Source organism: Triticum dicoccoides, chromosome 4B (assembly GCF_002162155.2).
Source record: "Triticum dicoccoides isolate Atlit2015 ecotype Zavitan chromosome 4B, WEW_v2.0, whole genome shotgun sequence".
NCBI lineage: Eukaryota > Viridiplantae > Streptophyta > Magnoliopsida > Poales > Poaceae > Triticum > Triticum dicoccoides.
The window spans coordinates 160728202-160745292 of NC_041387.1; positions in this window are offsets into that span (position 1 = coordinate 160728202).

Here is a 17091-nt window from a genome sequence, read left to right on the forward strand (position 1 = left end):
TCCTGTGTTTTGCTACCTTACGTTCCGCTATATCGGCTAAGGTGGCGCAGGGAGAACTACTGCGATTTGCCCTGGTTCATCCGGATGAGCACCGAAGTAGAGAAAGCCGAAAACTGACTGTCATGATAAAGCGAGAGACTGGTCAACCACTCGATGACTTAGTGGAATCTTCGCGATTCCTCCGTATTAACGAAGGACTGGTTTTCCGGTCACGTATGTAAACGCATCGTATTTGGACAAACGCGGACATACCAGGGGCTATATCGTAGCCCCACCGTCAAACTCCTATGGCTAAGTGAAAGTGTTAAAGCTATATAGTCCGATTGCCTCGTTCGCCGCGTGACCACCTCCTTAACGGACCAAGACGTTGGATCAAGTGTGATTACGCGCTTTCACCGAACACCCCCACGTTATACGCGAGGGGGCTGAAGCCGACGACTGCAAACTTTCAGGTTATATACATATATACATAAGCAGCCGCACAGGAGGCACTACAATACTTTACGGGCAAAAGTATAAATATAGCCTTTATTATCAAAAGCATTGTTTTTACAATCAAGATACATGTCATTCGAACATAGTATTCTTTGACCACTAAGCCTCTATTAAACAGGCACCTTCTAAGACTTCTTCAAAATAGTGCTCGGGTGACTCCTGGCCCCCAGGTGGACCCCTGGTTGCAATATCGGTGGCCTCCATCTTCGCCCAGTATGTCTTAACACGGGAAAGGGCCATCCGCGCAGCCACTATGCACGCCGACCGCTTGACAGCGTCGATATGCGGCACAACATGTATAAATCGTTGCACCAACCGAAAATAACTATCTGGACTTGGTTCCTTCGGCCACAGGTGATCCACGACGACCTTCATGGAAATTCCGGATAACCTGTGGAGCTCGGCCCATTCGGCCATTTGCTCATTCAACAGCAGCGAACGCCTTCGAGTACTGAACTACGACCAGAACAATCTTTCTGCTTCATGATCTTCACAATCTTCGAAATACTGCGTCGCATCAGCAGCACTCTTTGACAAATCCAAGTATGTGTCTGAAGAACTCCACAATTGATCAAGAGGGGCATACTTCGGATCGCTGAATTTTGTTGGCAATAAAAAGGGCTTCCGAGCCGCGATCTCACCGGCTTGCTGGAGCTCCTCCCGAGCCGCTCTGATCTCAGAGTGAGTTTACTTTGCTGCTTGTAAGGCCTTCTTTAGGTTAACCATTTTTGCTTGGTTCTCCCTTTCGAGAAGCTCATATCGGCTAGCGGCATTTTGTAGCTCAAGAGCCATGTTGGCTATTCTATCCTCACTCTGGCGATGAGCAGCCTATTCAGCTGTTAATTCATCAGCTGTCTTCACGGCAGCCGCATTGCCTCTCCTGGCTTGCTCCTTGGCCCGGGCAAGTTCTTGCCGAAGGGTCTCCACGGCGGCAGCACCATCTGCAGTCAAAGCCTATCATAAATCCTAGCATCATGCTCTTGTTAATATTTGCTGATCACCCAAATATACATACCATGTGCCTCGTCAAGCCGCTTGTTCACAAGCGTGATGTCTGCATCCGCCACATGAAGTTGCCACTTTAGTTCGGCAAATTCAGTAGTCTGGTCAGCCACCGGAGCTGCTGGTGTCTGCGTACAAAATTGGCACCATCATTACCTCAGACTATGATCCTCTGCTCGCCTCGTCCGGATGGCAACCAGAGTATCAGGGGCTACTATCTAGACAAAGTGCACCTTGCATTTATGGACAATCAAAGAATGTCACTTTGCATACCTCGAAGCCTCTTAGCAGGCTCGTAAAAGCTTCATCCAACCCGCTTTTTGCGGATGATATCATCTCAACCACTGTACCCATTAAGGTACGATGTGCCTCTGAGATAGCCACTTGCCGCAGAAGACCCGTCAATGTGCCCGGTTGTATATCAGACAGTTTGGGCCTTTTTCTGTTGGTCTCTGAAGGAGCTGAAAACCATGGACTTCGGGCGGCCGAAGAGTTACCTTCTGGTCTTGTCGGATCGGGGGAGATCCTCTGGGACAACACCTAAGGGTCGTCCGCCTCATAAGGCGGAGAATTAGGAGGAGGCGTTTCGCTCTCCATCATCTCTGGAAGAAGATCCCCCGAGGACGAACATTGTTGAGGGAGGCTATAAGCCAAACTGCAAATCATATGTCTCGGTCGTTATTCTTAGGAAAAGAACAGGGTATGCTTACTAAGCACCTTTGTTTACTTACGGCTCGGTTAACGGCTGGCTCCCCTGTGGGCGATGTGTGGCAATGTTGCCCTCTGGGGCAGGGCCCCCTGATGAAGGTTTCTTCGCTTGTTTGGAGACCTCTGCTTCCAAGTCTTCGGGGGCGGCCCTTTTCTTCCCGTGGGGAGAGGGGTAGCTAGATTCTTCTCCTTGTTCATCCTCCGGCACGGGGGAACTAATTAACCCAGTTAGGATGCGTAATGTACCTCCAGCATGAAGTCCGCTGTTGGCTTCCCCATTCCTCTCATTGTCCTCCCCTGATGGCACTTGATAAGGTGCGCGATCCAGCATCCTGGTTAGTACAGGATCCGACGAATCTTCGGGAAGAGGGGTCAAACACCTGATCCTCTCCGCCTTTCTTATTCAGTCCTGGCCGAAGGTGGATTCTCAGAATAATGTTGTGACAAATATAATGACAACATGTTTGGTCGCGGAATTACTTACCTGGGTATCTGGACGGTTGCAGTCGAGGCCTCCCTCCTCTGTTGTGCCCGGACACTTTCGTGATCCGAAGAATAATCGATACATCCCTTCGAGCGTCATGCCGAAGAAGTGCTGAACAGTTCGCTGTCCTTTCGGGTTGAACTCCCACATGCGGAGAGGTCAACGTTGGCATGGCAGGACTCGACGAACTAACATTACTTGGATTACCTTGACAAGATTGGTGTCCTTTTTGATGAGGTCGTGAATGTGGCTTTGCAATGTCCGCACATCATCAACCGATCCCCAGTCCAGCCCCTTGTTGACCCATGATGCAAGCTGTGGCGAAGGAGCAGAGCGGAAGGCTGGGGCGGCCGCCCACTTTCTACCTCGGGGTGCTATGTAAAACCAGTCCCGTTGCCATAGGTCGGAAACTTCCGGGAAGGAACCCTTTGGCCATAAATCATCGACACCTTTTCTTATTATAGCACCTCCGCACTCCGCGTGTCGCCCGTTGATCATCTTCAGCTCCACATTGAAGGTCTTGAGCCATAAGCCGAAGTGTGGGGAGGAGCAGAGGAAGGCCTCACACACGACGATGAACGTTGAGATGTGAAGGAAGGAATCGGGGGCTAGATCATGAAAATCTAGCCCATAATAGAACATGATCCCTCTCAACGAAGGGATGAAGACTGAAGACTAGCCCTCAAAGGAAGTGCGAGATGAATACGACACTTTCATTGGGTTTGGGAGTAGGAATAACCTGCCCTTGAGTAGGAAGCCTGTGAAGGATTTCAGCGGTCAAATACCTAGCCTCCCTAAGCTTCTTGATGTCCTCCTCTGTGATGGAAGAGGCCATCCACCGGCCTTGAAGGTTGGATCGGGACATGGTTGAAGGTCCGGAGAGCTTGGACTAAGCCTTCGGTGTTGGACCTCGAGGTAAAGGAAGGGAAGGATCAGGCGTGGAAAGAAGAGGACAGGTCTTGACCTCTTTATAAAGAGGATGAATGTCAAGCGTCCTCCACGCGGCCATTTGGAACTTGCCTAAACCAAGGAGTCGTACTAATGGAGCGGTTGGGTTACCCACGCCCGTATTGATGAGAATCCTTTGATAAGGGGACACGATCTCTGCTTCGTCAAGACATGCCAATAAAACTGCCTCGGAAGACGTGTAGTGGCAGGTTGGAAAAAAGGTTTGAATAAATAACAGGGCCGTGGCGTGATGTCACGCTAGGTAAAAGTTGTCAGCAGATTAGAGTCATGGAATATTGTGCTCTCTATGGTGGTCTATGGAATTTGTCTTGTAGAGCCGGAGACAATTCTTGTGTTCAAGGTCTACTTTGGAGTATTCGGAGAAGGAACCCGCCTTGCAATGCCGAAGATAATCTGTGCGGCGGACTCATCGTCATTGAAGCCTGGTTCAGGGGCTACTGAGGGAGTCCTGGACTAGGGGGTCCTCGGCCAGCCGGACTATATGCTTATGCTGGACTGTTGGACTATGAAGATACAAGATTGAAGACTCGTCCCGTGTCCGGGTGGGACTCTCCTTTTCATGGAAGGAAAGCTTGGCAATTCGGATATGTAGATTCCCTTCTCTGTAACCGACTCTGTGTCACCCTAGCCCCCTCCGATGTCTATATAAACCGGAGGGTTTAGTCCGTAGGACGAGAACAATGATAATCATAGGCTAGCTTCTAGGTTTTTGCCTCTATGATCTCATGGTAGATCAACTCTTGTAATACTCATATCACCAAGATAAATCAAGCAGGAAGTAGGGCATTACCTCCATAGAGAGCGCCCGAACCTGGGAAAACATCATGTCCCCCGCCTCCTATTACCATTAGCCTTAGACGCACAGTTCGGGACCCCTTACCCGAGATCCTCCGGTTTGACACCGACACCCCCTACACCATTAATTGGTTGCTGCTCAGATTTAGTACATATCTTTTGTCATTTGGGAGGAACCCACCTCCGAAGCCTTTGAGAGAGAGTCCTTGCGAGAACAAAACCCAAAACACCCAAAGCCCAAATAATGTTGGCATCACTGAAGTCTTTCTATCCGCTTGATGTGAAGACTTATTACACTTGAAGACTGTGTATCTTCCAATCGGTTAGGCTTCACATTCTAACGATCCAAGAGTCATTGTGGATCGCTGGTGAACAAAGTCTGTGAAGGTTTGGAAGTCTACCTTGAAGACTTACCAGAGTGATTAGGCAAGGACTAAGTGTCCTTAGCTCAAGGGGAATAAGGTGAAGACACGGTCTTCTGAGTTCAATCTCAGCCTCCCTAACTAGACGTACAGTTGTCACGGAAACTGGAACTGGTCTACCAAATCCTTGTCGTCATCAAGCAACTAGTTCTATCACTTCACCCTTTACTTATTGTTTAGCTTCATGAAGTCATTGCTGTTTGCCCTGTTTGACTTCATTGTCTGAAGACTGTCACATCCCTGGTCCTGTTATGCACTAGGCTAGACCCTCATGTGTGCATCATGTTTAAATTCAAATGAAATTTGAATTGGGGAATTTTCAAAGCCTCAGAAACCTTCTAAAAATGATCAACATTAAAATCTTCTCAAAGAAGTCCAAGAAAATGTTCCTTTTCAGCTTTGAAAAATATTGGCAAGAATTAAATGCAAACCAATATTTTTGGAGTGACTGAAACATTCATTTTGGGGCCTTTGAATTAAATAAATAGCTATTTGCATTGGATATATATTTGATATATAAATAATATATGTCCAATAATTACTGGAACATTTTATGTGGTTTGGTATATTTTAGTTCTAGCCACATAACTATTTTCAGGATTTTATAAAATGGTTTAGTATTTTACTAAACTAAAACAACACAGAACAAAATAGATAAATAAAAACAGAAATAGAAAGAGCAGAGGACTACCTGGCGCTCACCTCAGCCCACCTGGCCCAGCTCCTCCAGCCGGCCCAGCCCACCGCCGCCTCCCTCCCCTGTCGTCTTCCTCCCTCGCCAGAAGGGCAGAGGCGAGGCGTGGCGAGCGCCGACGCCGCCCCGGCCACCTCCTGCTTGCCGCTTCGCCCTGGCCTCTTCGGGTGAAGCCACGCAGCCCCCTCGCTCCTCTCTCTCACTCTCTCCCGACCCCTTCTCCCTTTTCTGCTCTCCCCCTCTCGCGCCCAAGCGCGCTCGTCGCTGCCGTCCACTGCCACCACGGCCACCGGGCCTCCCTCGCTTCCCCGACCAGCCCACAAGCTCCGCCACTCCGTCCTCGACCCACCTCACTGAGCCTTGCCCCTCCAGAAGCCCCCGAATGGCCTCACCGAGCTCGTCTTCTACCTCGGACCCGCCGGCCATCACCGTCAAATTCGTCGGCTCCGGACCGTCCCCGACCTCGCCGAGGCCACCGCTGCACCCGCTGTGAGCTCCGCCAGCGTTTCCCCCTCTTCCCCTCTTTGTTTGATTGCCGTAGCCGTCGCCCCCTTGATGACCGAGATGCACCGCCGCCTGAGCTCGCCGTCGACGATGCTCCGGTGACCAAATGGTCACCCTGGAGTGTCCAACCTACTCCTCGCGATGTGTTGCACCCTTCTAGCCCCTTGCCCCGCTCTTCTACGCACTGAAACGCGATCCCGCGCGCAACCGAACTCCGGTGGCCACCTAAGGCATCGCCGGCGCCGATTCCGGCCGCCCCGACCCCAACCGACTCCACCAGAAGTTGCAGCATGTTCCCAGTTACCCATAGCCACCCTCCGCGGCTCGTTTGGTTGCCGAAACGGCCAAAACCACTCTCGCCGCCGCGTCGGGCTCACCGTCGGCTAAACGCCGGCGACCGTTGACCCTTGACCGGCGTGGGTTGACCCCACTGCCCAGTTTGACTCTCCCCTCTCTCCCACTGACATGCGGGCCCCGCCCGGCTAACCAAGTTAGTTAGGGTTAATTTTAATTAGGTTAGTTAGTCCAGACACTAACACGCAGGGCCGACAGGTCAGTTTGACCTGGGCCGCACGTTGACCTGCTGACATCACTATGAGGTCATGCTGACGCAATAGACCCCTTTTCCGGATTTAAATAAATCTTAAATGATTTAATAATTTCAGAAAATGGTATAAACTTCTAAAATTCATAGAAATTCAACCGTAACTCCAAATTAAATAAATTATATATGAAAAATTATCAGAAAAATTCAAGGAATCCATCTGTACCATTTTCATGCATGCTAGAACAACTTATAGCTGCTGTATAGCACAAATCAATTAAATGGCATTTGAATAATCACATATGGAGTTTGAATTTGAATCTTGTATTCAAACCAACTTCATTTAATCTGTTGCTAGTTGCATTAGCTCAAAACACATTCATATTGCCATGTCATGAGCATGCATCGTATTGTGCATTGCATTGATTGTGTTCTTCTTTGTTGCCGGTATTGTCCCCTCTCGATAGACGTGTACCGGCGATGTGATCGATGACACCGATGAAGAACTATATTATCTTCAGAAGTGCCAGGCAAGCAAAACCCCCTTGTTCATTCCGATAAAATCCCACTCTCTCGCTCCTGCTCTCTTTTACTGCATTAGGACAACAACGACATATTTGTTACTTGCTGCGGTAGCTGAACCCCTTTATCTGTTGCATGACCTGTCATTGCCACAGTAAATAGATGAAACCCACTAGCATGAGTAGGAGTTGTTTGAGCCCTGTTGTGCCTACTCATTCATGCTTGTGGACATCGGGAAGGACCGAGGCGAGGGAAACTCCAATGCTGGTGGACATGAGCTTCTGGCGATGGTGGTCTCAGCGCTACGGCGCCGCGTAGCCGAGGGAAAGGGATAGGGAAGGGTCACCGGACTCCGAATGGTCTTCTGGTGGAAGTAGCAAGGAGAGGGAGGGCTCACTTTGCGTGAATTCGAGCCAAGGATGAGGCGGCAATGGTGACCGAAGGAAGGGGAGAGGGGGCTACGGTGCTCAGAGAATATAGTGGGGAGGGCGATGAGGAGTGGAGAGGCTCGGGCAAGCTATATATAGGCACGGGGAGAGCTCGGGAAGGCTCTAGGGTGAGGTTCATGCTTGTTTGTCATGCCTGCTACTGCTTAGAGTTGAGTCAGGTCTGATTCATCGGGGATGAATCAGAGGTGTGTGAACATGTCCTACTATGTGTGAGCTAAGTGTGTGAACACGATTTGGTAAAGGTAGCGGTGAGAGGCCATGTAGGAGTACATGGTGGGTTGTCTCATTGCAGCCGTCCTCAGGAACTGAGTTCTGTGTTTATGATCCATGATTCAGCTACTACCATACATTGGGCCCTAAAATATGACCCCGCTCGACTTCTTATTCACCCTAGTCCTCTGTCCAGGAGTTGCAAGTAGTTTCTGGTGTTTGTAGCTTACTGGAGGCCGTGGACAGCGCTGACCGTAGGGGTGGGCTGTGATGCGGTAGGTACGTGGCACGGTGTACCGGATGCCCGTTTGGTATCTCGGGAACCCTGTTCACATCATTTGGGGCTGTGAGCGAAACTCCGGCCGGATCTCCTCATGGATGGAACCCGAATAGGCGATAAACCTTGACTAGAGACTTGAGTGTTTAGGTAGGTCGTGGTCTACACCCACGTCGGCTTTCGCTTGAAGTCTGCCGAGCACATGTCGTGTGCAGACGCTAAGTGGTGGAAACATGTATGAAGAAGTACACCCCTGCAGGGTTAACATCATCTATTCGAATAGCCGTGTCCGCGGTAAAGGACTTCTGGGTTGCTTATATCAGTTCATAGACAAGTGAAAGTGGATACTCTAAAATACGCAAGATAAGCGTGAGTGCTATGGATGGCGTTCTCGTAGGGAGACGGGAGCGGATCCATAGTGGTGTATTGGTTGGTGAATATGTGGACTCGTGTGCGCCACCTCAGAAGAGTTACTTGCAGTCGTAGTTAGCTTACCAACCGAGTCAAAGTTGGCTTGCTGCAGTGAAACTCCACCATCCCCTTTGTTGATAATGATGCGTATGTAGTTAGTTCTGATGTAAGTCTTGCTGGGTACATTTGTACTCACGTTTGCCTATTTTATGTTTTGCAGAGAGACTTCGGTCTCGCTAGTAGTTCCACGTGGACTTCGACGTTTAGCTTGTTACCTCAGCTACGATCTTATGCCCTCGGCAGGATCTGGTAGATAGTCAGGCTTCTCAGCCTTTTTCATTTATAGATGTCTGTACCCAGACATGATAAGCTTCCGCATGTGCGTTGACTTGTATGCTCTGATTGTTGGGTCATGAGACCCATGTTTGTAATATCTCGCTCCTCGGAGCCTATTGAATAAATTACATGAGTCGTAGAGTCATGTTGTGATGCCATGTTGTATTTGCACATATCGAGCATATTGTGTGTATGTTATTGAAATGCTTGGTATGTGTGGGATCTGACCATCTAGTTGTTTATCTTTAGTAGCCTCTCTTACCGGGAAATGTCTCCTAGTGTTTCCACCGAGCCATGGTAGCTTGCTACTGCTCCGGAACACTTAGGCTGGCCGGCATGTGTCCTTCTTCGTTCCTGTGTCTGTCCCTTCGGGGAAATGTCACGCGATGAATACCGGAGTCCTGTTAGCCCGCTACAGCCCGGTTCACCGGAGTCCTGCTAGCCCAGTGCTACAGCCTGGATTCACTCGCTGATGACCGACACGTTCGATGCTGGGTCATGGATGCCTGTCCCTGTAAGTCTGTGCCACTTTGGGTTTACGACTAGCCATGTCAGCCCGGGCTCCTTATCATATGGATGCTAGCGACACTGTCATATACGTGTGCCAAAAGGCGCAAACAGTCCCGGGCAAAGGTAAGGCGACACCCGTGGGAATACCGTGCGTGAGGCCGCAAAGTGATATGAGGTGTTACATGCTAGATCGATGTGGCATTGAGTCGGGGTCCTGACAGCTTTGGTATCAGAGCTTGACTGCCTGTAGGATTACCAAGCCAAACTGGTCGAAGTTGAGTCTAGAAATTCTTTAGTTATATAAGGGAATTGATTGTGGGATGGAACGTAAGGCTCTTTTTACTCCTTATACTTTATGCCCTTCTGATCTAGTCATCTTATCTTTCCTACGGGGATTAAGAACTAGGCTATCTCTTCTTTCTATCAGGATCACGTGTTACTAATCTGTAGACTTGTAAGATTGTTGGATTTAAGCCTCAATTTAGTTTCTACCTCTGTATGTTAATTATTGATCTCGAAACCTTGATATTGTGCTTCTGAGTGGTTATGCCACCATTTTTGTGAATGTCTCAAATCTTTTCTGAGCATTTACAGCCGTTATGCTGTCCGAGTCATCCCAGGTTTCTAAATAGTCGGATGCATTTGCAAAATCCTTTCCCTCTGGTTTCGATGTTCCTTTATGCCAGCTCAATCACACTAATTGTTGAGTTGAGGTATTCTATTGCCTCGACTTATATGTTGGAGTTATTATTATGACCCTAGGTGTCTTAGGGGATCATCTAGTAATTTAGCCATGATCTGTGTTTCCAGTGTGATGATTCTGGCCGTCATTATTGAAAGCATCCCGTGATGCCATTTAGTTAGTAGGTATTCTATTCCTGGGTTCTTGAACCCGAGATTCACTCTACTTACTTCATGTTGATAGTGTTTGCTAGTTCCCTTAGGTTATTAGTAACCTTTGCGATAGTCCTCGAGGTTCATGGTACATCCTTCTTCCAATTACCATGAACCATTCTTGGCAGGAGTTCTTCTGAACCAAAAGAGGACAACAAGAGAGCTCTCGATGAGTTCTCCATGCTATATTGTGACTCTGCCAGCTCAACCTTTCTGCATGGGTTATCCGGAAGAATTATGTTGAAATCGTTCAACATGCTAATCCATGCCTCCACAACTCGAAAAGTTATATGTTCCCTTGAGTTGCTCTCTTTAGTCGTATCCCGACCATCCTCTATCAGTTGATAACCAAGAGTATATGTGCATTTGTGTTCATCGATGCCCTATTATCTCTGTGGTCTGTTAAGCCATTCCATTCCGGAATGACTAGGAGAAACAAACTCCAGTACCTCTTCCATTCCGCAGATCAAATTGCTAATCTTGCTTTTGCTCTATTCTACCTTGGAGTATTACCATCTTTTATATCGGGATTGTTATAGGAACTGCATACCATCCTATGAACTCTTGGTAGTGATACTTCTCACCATTATTAGTCATTCCTCGGTCGTCGTGTTGATGCAACCGGAATACCAACAAATGAATTGTGATGTGTGAAATCAATACTGCTAGCAACTCCGTTGCTTGGTAGTTAAACGGACGATAACCTCATTCTTAGCATGTTGATTTTTGAATCATCGCCCTAAGGATGATTGTGCTACCTAGTCCTTATTTCCTGGTGCACTCTTTGATTGATGAGTTAGGATTTTGTCAAGTCCTCGCTCATTTGATCATATCATCTTGCCCTGAAAAGAAAGATTGTTCTCGAGCTTAGTAACATACCGGTGGTTTTTGATTTTCCGAAGATCTTCTCGGAAGTATTACCAGGTTGTCACCTGACCACTGTGTGGAGCTCGTGATCAAGTTGGTTTCTTGTGAACCACTCTTCTCCAAGAATCTGTGTTGGATATCCCTGAGCTAGTTGGTTAAGCTAGACAACAACTTGGAGAGTTGGAAGATAAAAGCTTGCCTAACTTAGTTCGTTCCAAAGGGATATTCTTGTGTAGTGTGTGTTGAAGAAAGATGATATCTTCATCGATTGGTCCCTGTGATCAGTTGCTGGACCTATTGTCTTATCAATCCTTTGATTTGAGTGTGGGCTATCGTCAAATCAAATCAGTACCAACGATGCTCGTAATGTTTTCTTATTCGTGGTTGATCCCTCGAGCATACACCATTACATCTTTGGTCTGACCAATGCTATCACCGTGTTCACTTAACTATGGAATTCCTTTTACAAGGAAACCTAGATGAATTGTTGTTGATCCCATTGGCAACATCCTTATCTCCTCCATGATGTTGTTGAACATTAAGCTAGTGTTGGAAACTTTTGAAAGCATTTTCTTCATGCTAGCTCATGAAGTATTTGTTTGATGAAAGGAGTGACTTCCTCTTATACACGTGCATTTGGTGAAAGTTTCCGCCGTGAATTTGAGAAAGATTGTTTTGTTTCCTTTGGAATCATCCCAAATCAGTCATGCACACGTGCGAAGTATTCTGTAGTCTGGAGACTTGCAACCTTCATTCTATATGTGTCCCTAGCACACTAAGTGTCAGGACCCCGACTCAATGCCACATCGATCTAGCATGTAACACCTCATATCACTTTGCGGCCTCACGCACGGTATTCCCACGGGTGTCGCCTTACCTTTACCCGGGACCGTTTGCGCCTTTTGGCACACGTATATGACAGTGTCGCTAGCATCCATATGATAAGGAGCCCGGGCTGACATGGCTAGTCGTAAACCCCAAAGTGGCACAAACTTACAGGGACAGGCATCCATGACCCAGCATCGAACGTGTCGGTCATCAGCGAGTGAATCCAGGCTGTAGCACTGGGCTAGCAGGACTCCGGTGAACCGGGCTGTAGCGGGCTAACAGGACTCCGGTATTCATCGCGTGACATTTCCCCAAGGGGACAGACACAGGAACAAAGAAGGACACATGCCGGCCAGCCTAAGTGTTCCGGAGCAGTAGCAAGCTACCATGGCTCGGTGGAAACACTAGGAGACATTCCCCGGTAAGAGAGGCTACTAAGGATAAACAACTAGATAGTCAGATCCCACACATACCAAGCATTTCAATAACATACACACAATATGCTCGATATGTGCAAATACAACATGGCATCACAATATGACTCTACAACTCAAGTAAGTATTCAATAGGCTCCGAGGAGCGAGATATTACAATCATGGGTCTCATGACCCAATAATCAGAGCATACAAGTCAAAGCACAAGTGGAAGCTTAACATGTCTGAGTACAGACAACTATAAATGAAAAAGGCTGAGAAGCCTGACTATCTACCAGATCCTGCCGAGGCACAAGATCGTAGCTGAGGTAACAAGCTAAACGTCGAAGACCACGCGGAACTACTAGCGAGACTGAAGTCTCTCTGCAAAAACATAAAATAGGCAAACGTGAGTACAAATGTACCCAGCAAGACTTACATCAGATCTATCTACATATGCATCATTATCAATAAAGGGGTGGTGGGGTTTAACTGCAGCAAGCCAGCTTTGACTCGGTGGCTATCCTGAACTACGACGGCAAGCAACTCTTTGAGGTGGCGCACACGAGTCCACATATTCACCATATCAATACACCACTATGGATCCGCTCTCATCTCCCTACGAGAACGCCATCCATAGCACTCATGCTTATCTTGCGTATTTTAGAGTATCCACTTTCACTTGTCTATGAACTATGCAAGGAGTCCAAGTTTCCATATCCGAGGAATCCGGCTATTCGAATAGATAATGATAACCCTGCAGGGGTGTACTTCTTCACACACGCTTTCGCCACTTATCGCCCTGTACACGTCATGTACCTCGGCAACCTTCAAGCGGAAGCCGGGCGAGGGAGTCGGCCACGACCTGACTAACCGAACAAGTCTCTGGTCCAGGTTTATCGCTTATTCGGGTTCCATCCGCAAGGAGATCCGGCCGGGGTGTCGCTTACGGCCCCAAACGATGTAAGCAGGGTTCCCAAGCCCACCATCCGGGTGCCACTTGGTACACCGTGCCACTGTGCCTAGTCTGTCCCAAGCCCACCTGTACCGGGTGCCACTTGGTAGACTACTAACAGTACCTACAAACACCAGAAACTAGTTGCAACTCCTGGACAGAGATCATGTTGATTAATAAGTCGAGAGGGCTTGGAGCGCCCGGAGCCCAATGTGTGGTAGTAACTGGTCATGGATCACAAACACAGAACTCAGTTCCTGAGGTCGGCTGCAATGAGACAACCCACCATGTACTCCTACATGGCCTCTCACCGCCACCTTTACCAAATCGTGTTCACACACTTAGCTCACACACAGTAGGACATGTTCACACGCCTCTGATTCATCCCCGATGAATCAGACCTGACTCAACTCTAAGCAGTAGCAGGCATGACAAACAAACATGAATGAGTAGGCACAACAGGGCTCAAACAACTCCTACTCATGCTAGTGGGTTTCATCTATTTACTGTGGCAATGACAGGTCATGCAAAGGATAAAGGGGTTCAGCTACCGCAGCAAGTAACAAATATGTCGTTGTTGTCCTATTGCAGTAAAACAGAGCAGGAGCGAGAGAGTAGGATTTTATCGGAATGAACAAGGGGGTTTTGCTTGCCTGGCACTTCTGAAGATAATATAGCTCTTCGTCGGTGTCATCGATCACATCGCCGGTACACGTCTATCGAGAGGGGACAATTACCGGCAAACAAGGAAAAACACAATCAATGCAATGCGACAATATGATGCATGCTATGACATGGCAATATGAATGTGTTTTGGGCTAATGCACTTGGCTATGATTTAAATGAAGTTGGTTTGAATACAAGATTCAAATTCCAACTCCATATATGATTATTTAAATGCCCTTTATTTGTTTTGTCCAAAACAGAGGACAAACATTGTTCAAACATGCATGAAAATGGTACAGATGGATTCCTTGAATTTTTCTGATAATTTTTCATATGTAAAACATTTAATTTGGAGTTACGGTTAATTTTCTATGATTTATTGAAGTTTAAACAATTTTCTGGAATTTTCTGAATAAAAATAAATCCAGAAACATTACTGCGTCAGCCTGACATCATCATGACGTCAGCAGGTCAACTGGGTCGCCTAGAGTTAAACCTGACGTGTGGGGGCCACACGTCAGTGACACAGGGCTGGTTTGGGTGTTTGACAGGTGGGTCCGGTCAACGTTGACTTGACTAAGTCAAAATCTGACACATGGGGTCCACAGATTAACACTAATCTAAACAGAAAAATTAAACTAACCTAATTAGGCTCGGGGCCCACATGGCAGTGGCACTAGGGTTGGTTTAGCTGGGTCATTAGTGGCTAATGACGTGCCATGTCACCGGCCACCGGAGTTCGGCCGGCGGCGACTCGAAACGCGGCGGATGTTCACCGGGGTTGCGCTACGGGCGGCGGCTGGACGCGCGAAGGCTACCAGAAGGTAGCCCGTACACGGCCGCACCTAGATGGCTGCACGAGGGGCCGCGGGGTGGCCGGAGACGATGGCGGCGAGCACTTCCGCGGTGGCCGGAGTTCGGGCTGGGGCAGGGACGCGGCTGCAGCGCTCGAGCGAGCAAGCGGAGTGGAGAGGCATCCTCCTGGAGGCGCCAGGAGCGTGTCAGTGCCCCTGGAGCGAGCAGGAGAGGCTCGGGAACGCGGGCTCGCCGGCCATGGCGGACGGCGGCCTCGGGTGTCCTCGGGGCTACGGCTAGAGGGCGGGAGCAAGCAGGGGGCAGAGGGGAAATGCTCAGGGGCTCACGGTGAGTTCGAAGAGAAGGTCAGCGTGCTCGGGGAGGCGGCGGAGACGGTGAATCGGACGGCGGCATCCGGCGGCCGTGGTCGGGGAAGAAGGCCGCAAGCGTCATCTTGGGGCCGTCCTGACTCGTGTAGCTCAGAGAGGAGGGAGAGTAGGTGGTGGCGGCGCCTCTAAGAGAATCGGCGGGGCGAGGCAGTGGCTGTGGCCACGGCGGCGTACGAATGGCGGCGGTGGTCGCTCTCGGGTGCGTGCGAGAGAAAGAACAGAGGAGGAGATGGGGACGAGGGAGTGAGCAGGAGGGTTCCAGGGGGTCGAGGCGGCGCCGAGGAGAAGGCGCGAGGTGTCGTGGTGGCCTCAGTGACGCAGGCAGGCAGGGAGGTGCGTGGCGCCGCGGGCGCGCGTGCGCTGTCTCCCTCCTCTGCCTTCTGGCAGAGGTAGGTGATGACTGGCACGGGCCAGGTGGGCCGGCCCGGCCAGGTAAGTGGCCTGTGGCCTTACTCTCTCTCTCTCTCTCTCTCTCCATTTAGCTTGTTTTTCTATATTTCTGCAATTGTTTTGGCTTTATTAAAAATGCCAGAGCATTATTAAAATCCTGAAAATATTCATGAGCACTTTCTGAATTATTTCAGTGTCCCACAAATAATTCCAACATTATTTGAGCATTTAAATTATTTATAGTGTTTAAATGCCCAAAGTCAAATACAATGTGATTTAATTCAAAAATCCAAAAATGATCTAAGAATATATTCATCATTTTTGGCACAGGTTTCCACCTTAACCAGAAATCATGAACTTTTCTTAGGAACTTTTTTGGGTTTATTGAAAAGATTTTAATCAACCCTAGTTGAGTTGATTTGGTGCTAGGGTTTGAACATCCCCATTTCAAGTTTAAGAAAAATTTAAACATGATGCACACATGAAGCTATCCTAGTGCAATACCAGAAGCTAGGGATGTGACAACTCACTCCCACTAAACAAGAATCTCGTCTCGAGATTCAAGCGTAGGGTAAGATGAAGGGGAAACGCAAACTAGTATAATCTTCACGATCCAGGTTGCACTTCAAATGAACGTTGATTCGATCACCATCTTTGTCCCGTCGTCTTGCTCTGAGAACTCCAGCTAGCATGACAGCAAGAGGAAAAGGACAACTCTGGAAGAATCGATCTTCTCAAAGATCAATCAACTTAGGATTAACTCAAAAAATGAGGCAGAACAAAATCTCTCGAACTGAGACACGAAGCACACATCTAGAGGGATGGAGTGGAACAAATGACGAGGGTTCACTAGGTAGACAACAATTCCACACCTAAGAAGGTGGTAAACGATTGTCAACGTAGCGAGGAGTTGAGTTGCCATGATATCACGACGAAACATCCTGGAGGAGGGTGATTCGTAGATTATTACCCTAAGTGGCAAAAAGAATTACCTTTGATCCAGAGATCATTGAAACTCTTCATACCAGCCTAAGGCAATCACAAGCGATCATTTGGAGGGGGTCGGTAGAATGGCATACTCGGACTTGGATGATGTGGATTACCTTGTTGAAGACAACGTAATGGATGAATTTGCTTACCACCGGAAATGGAAGAGACCCGTGGTAGAATGGCACATTGGCGGTGCAAGCTGGGAACAAAATGCAAATGCTGGGAATGATTCTGGTAACTGGGGAAGAACCCAACAATAGAGAGTGAATTCATTGTTTGAAAAGGTCATAGCATTGCCGAGGAAACTGAGAGCACTATATGGTTAATGCCGACGATCAAACCTAGCACTTGCGCGTGCTCTCAAGAACTTGAGCATTTCCACAATCATCAAGGTTTTACCAACATCCATGTCAAGGGTGCTGACAACACAACATACTACCATGATGACCAGCGATGGATGATGCAGATGCAAAGGAGGATAACACTTTCTCAGATTTCACCCTTGGCGGGGCCAAGGAAATAAAATCTGGATGATCGACCGAGAGACATTTAGCACTCGGCTTCTAATGTTC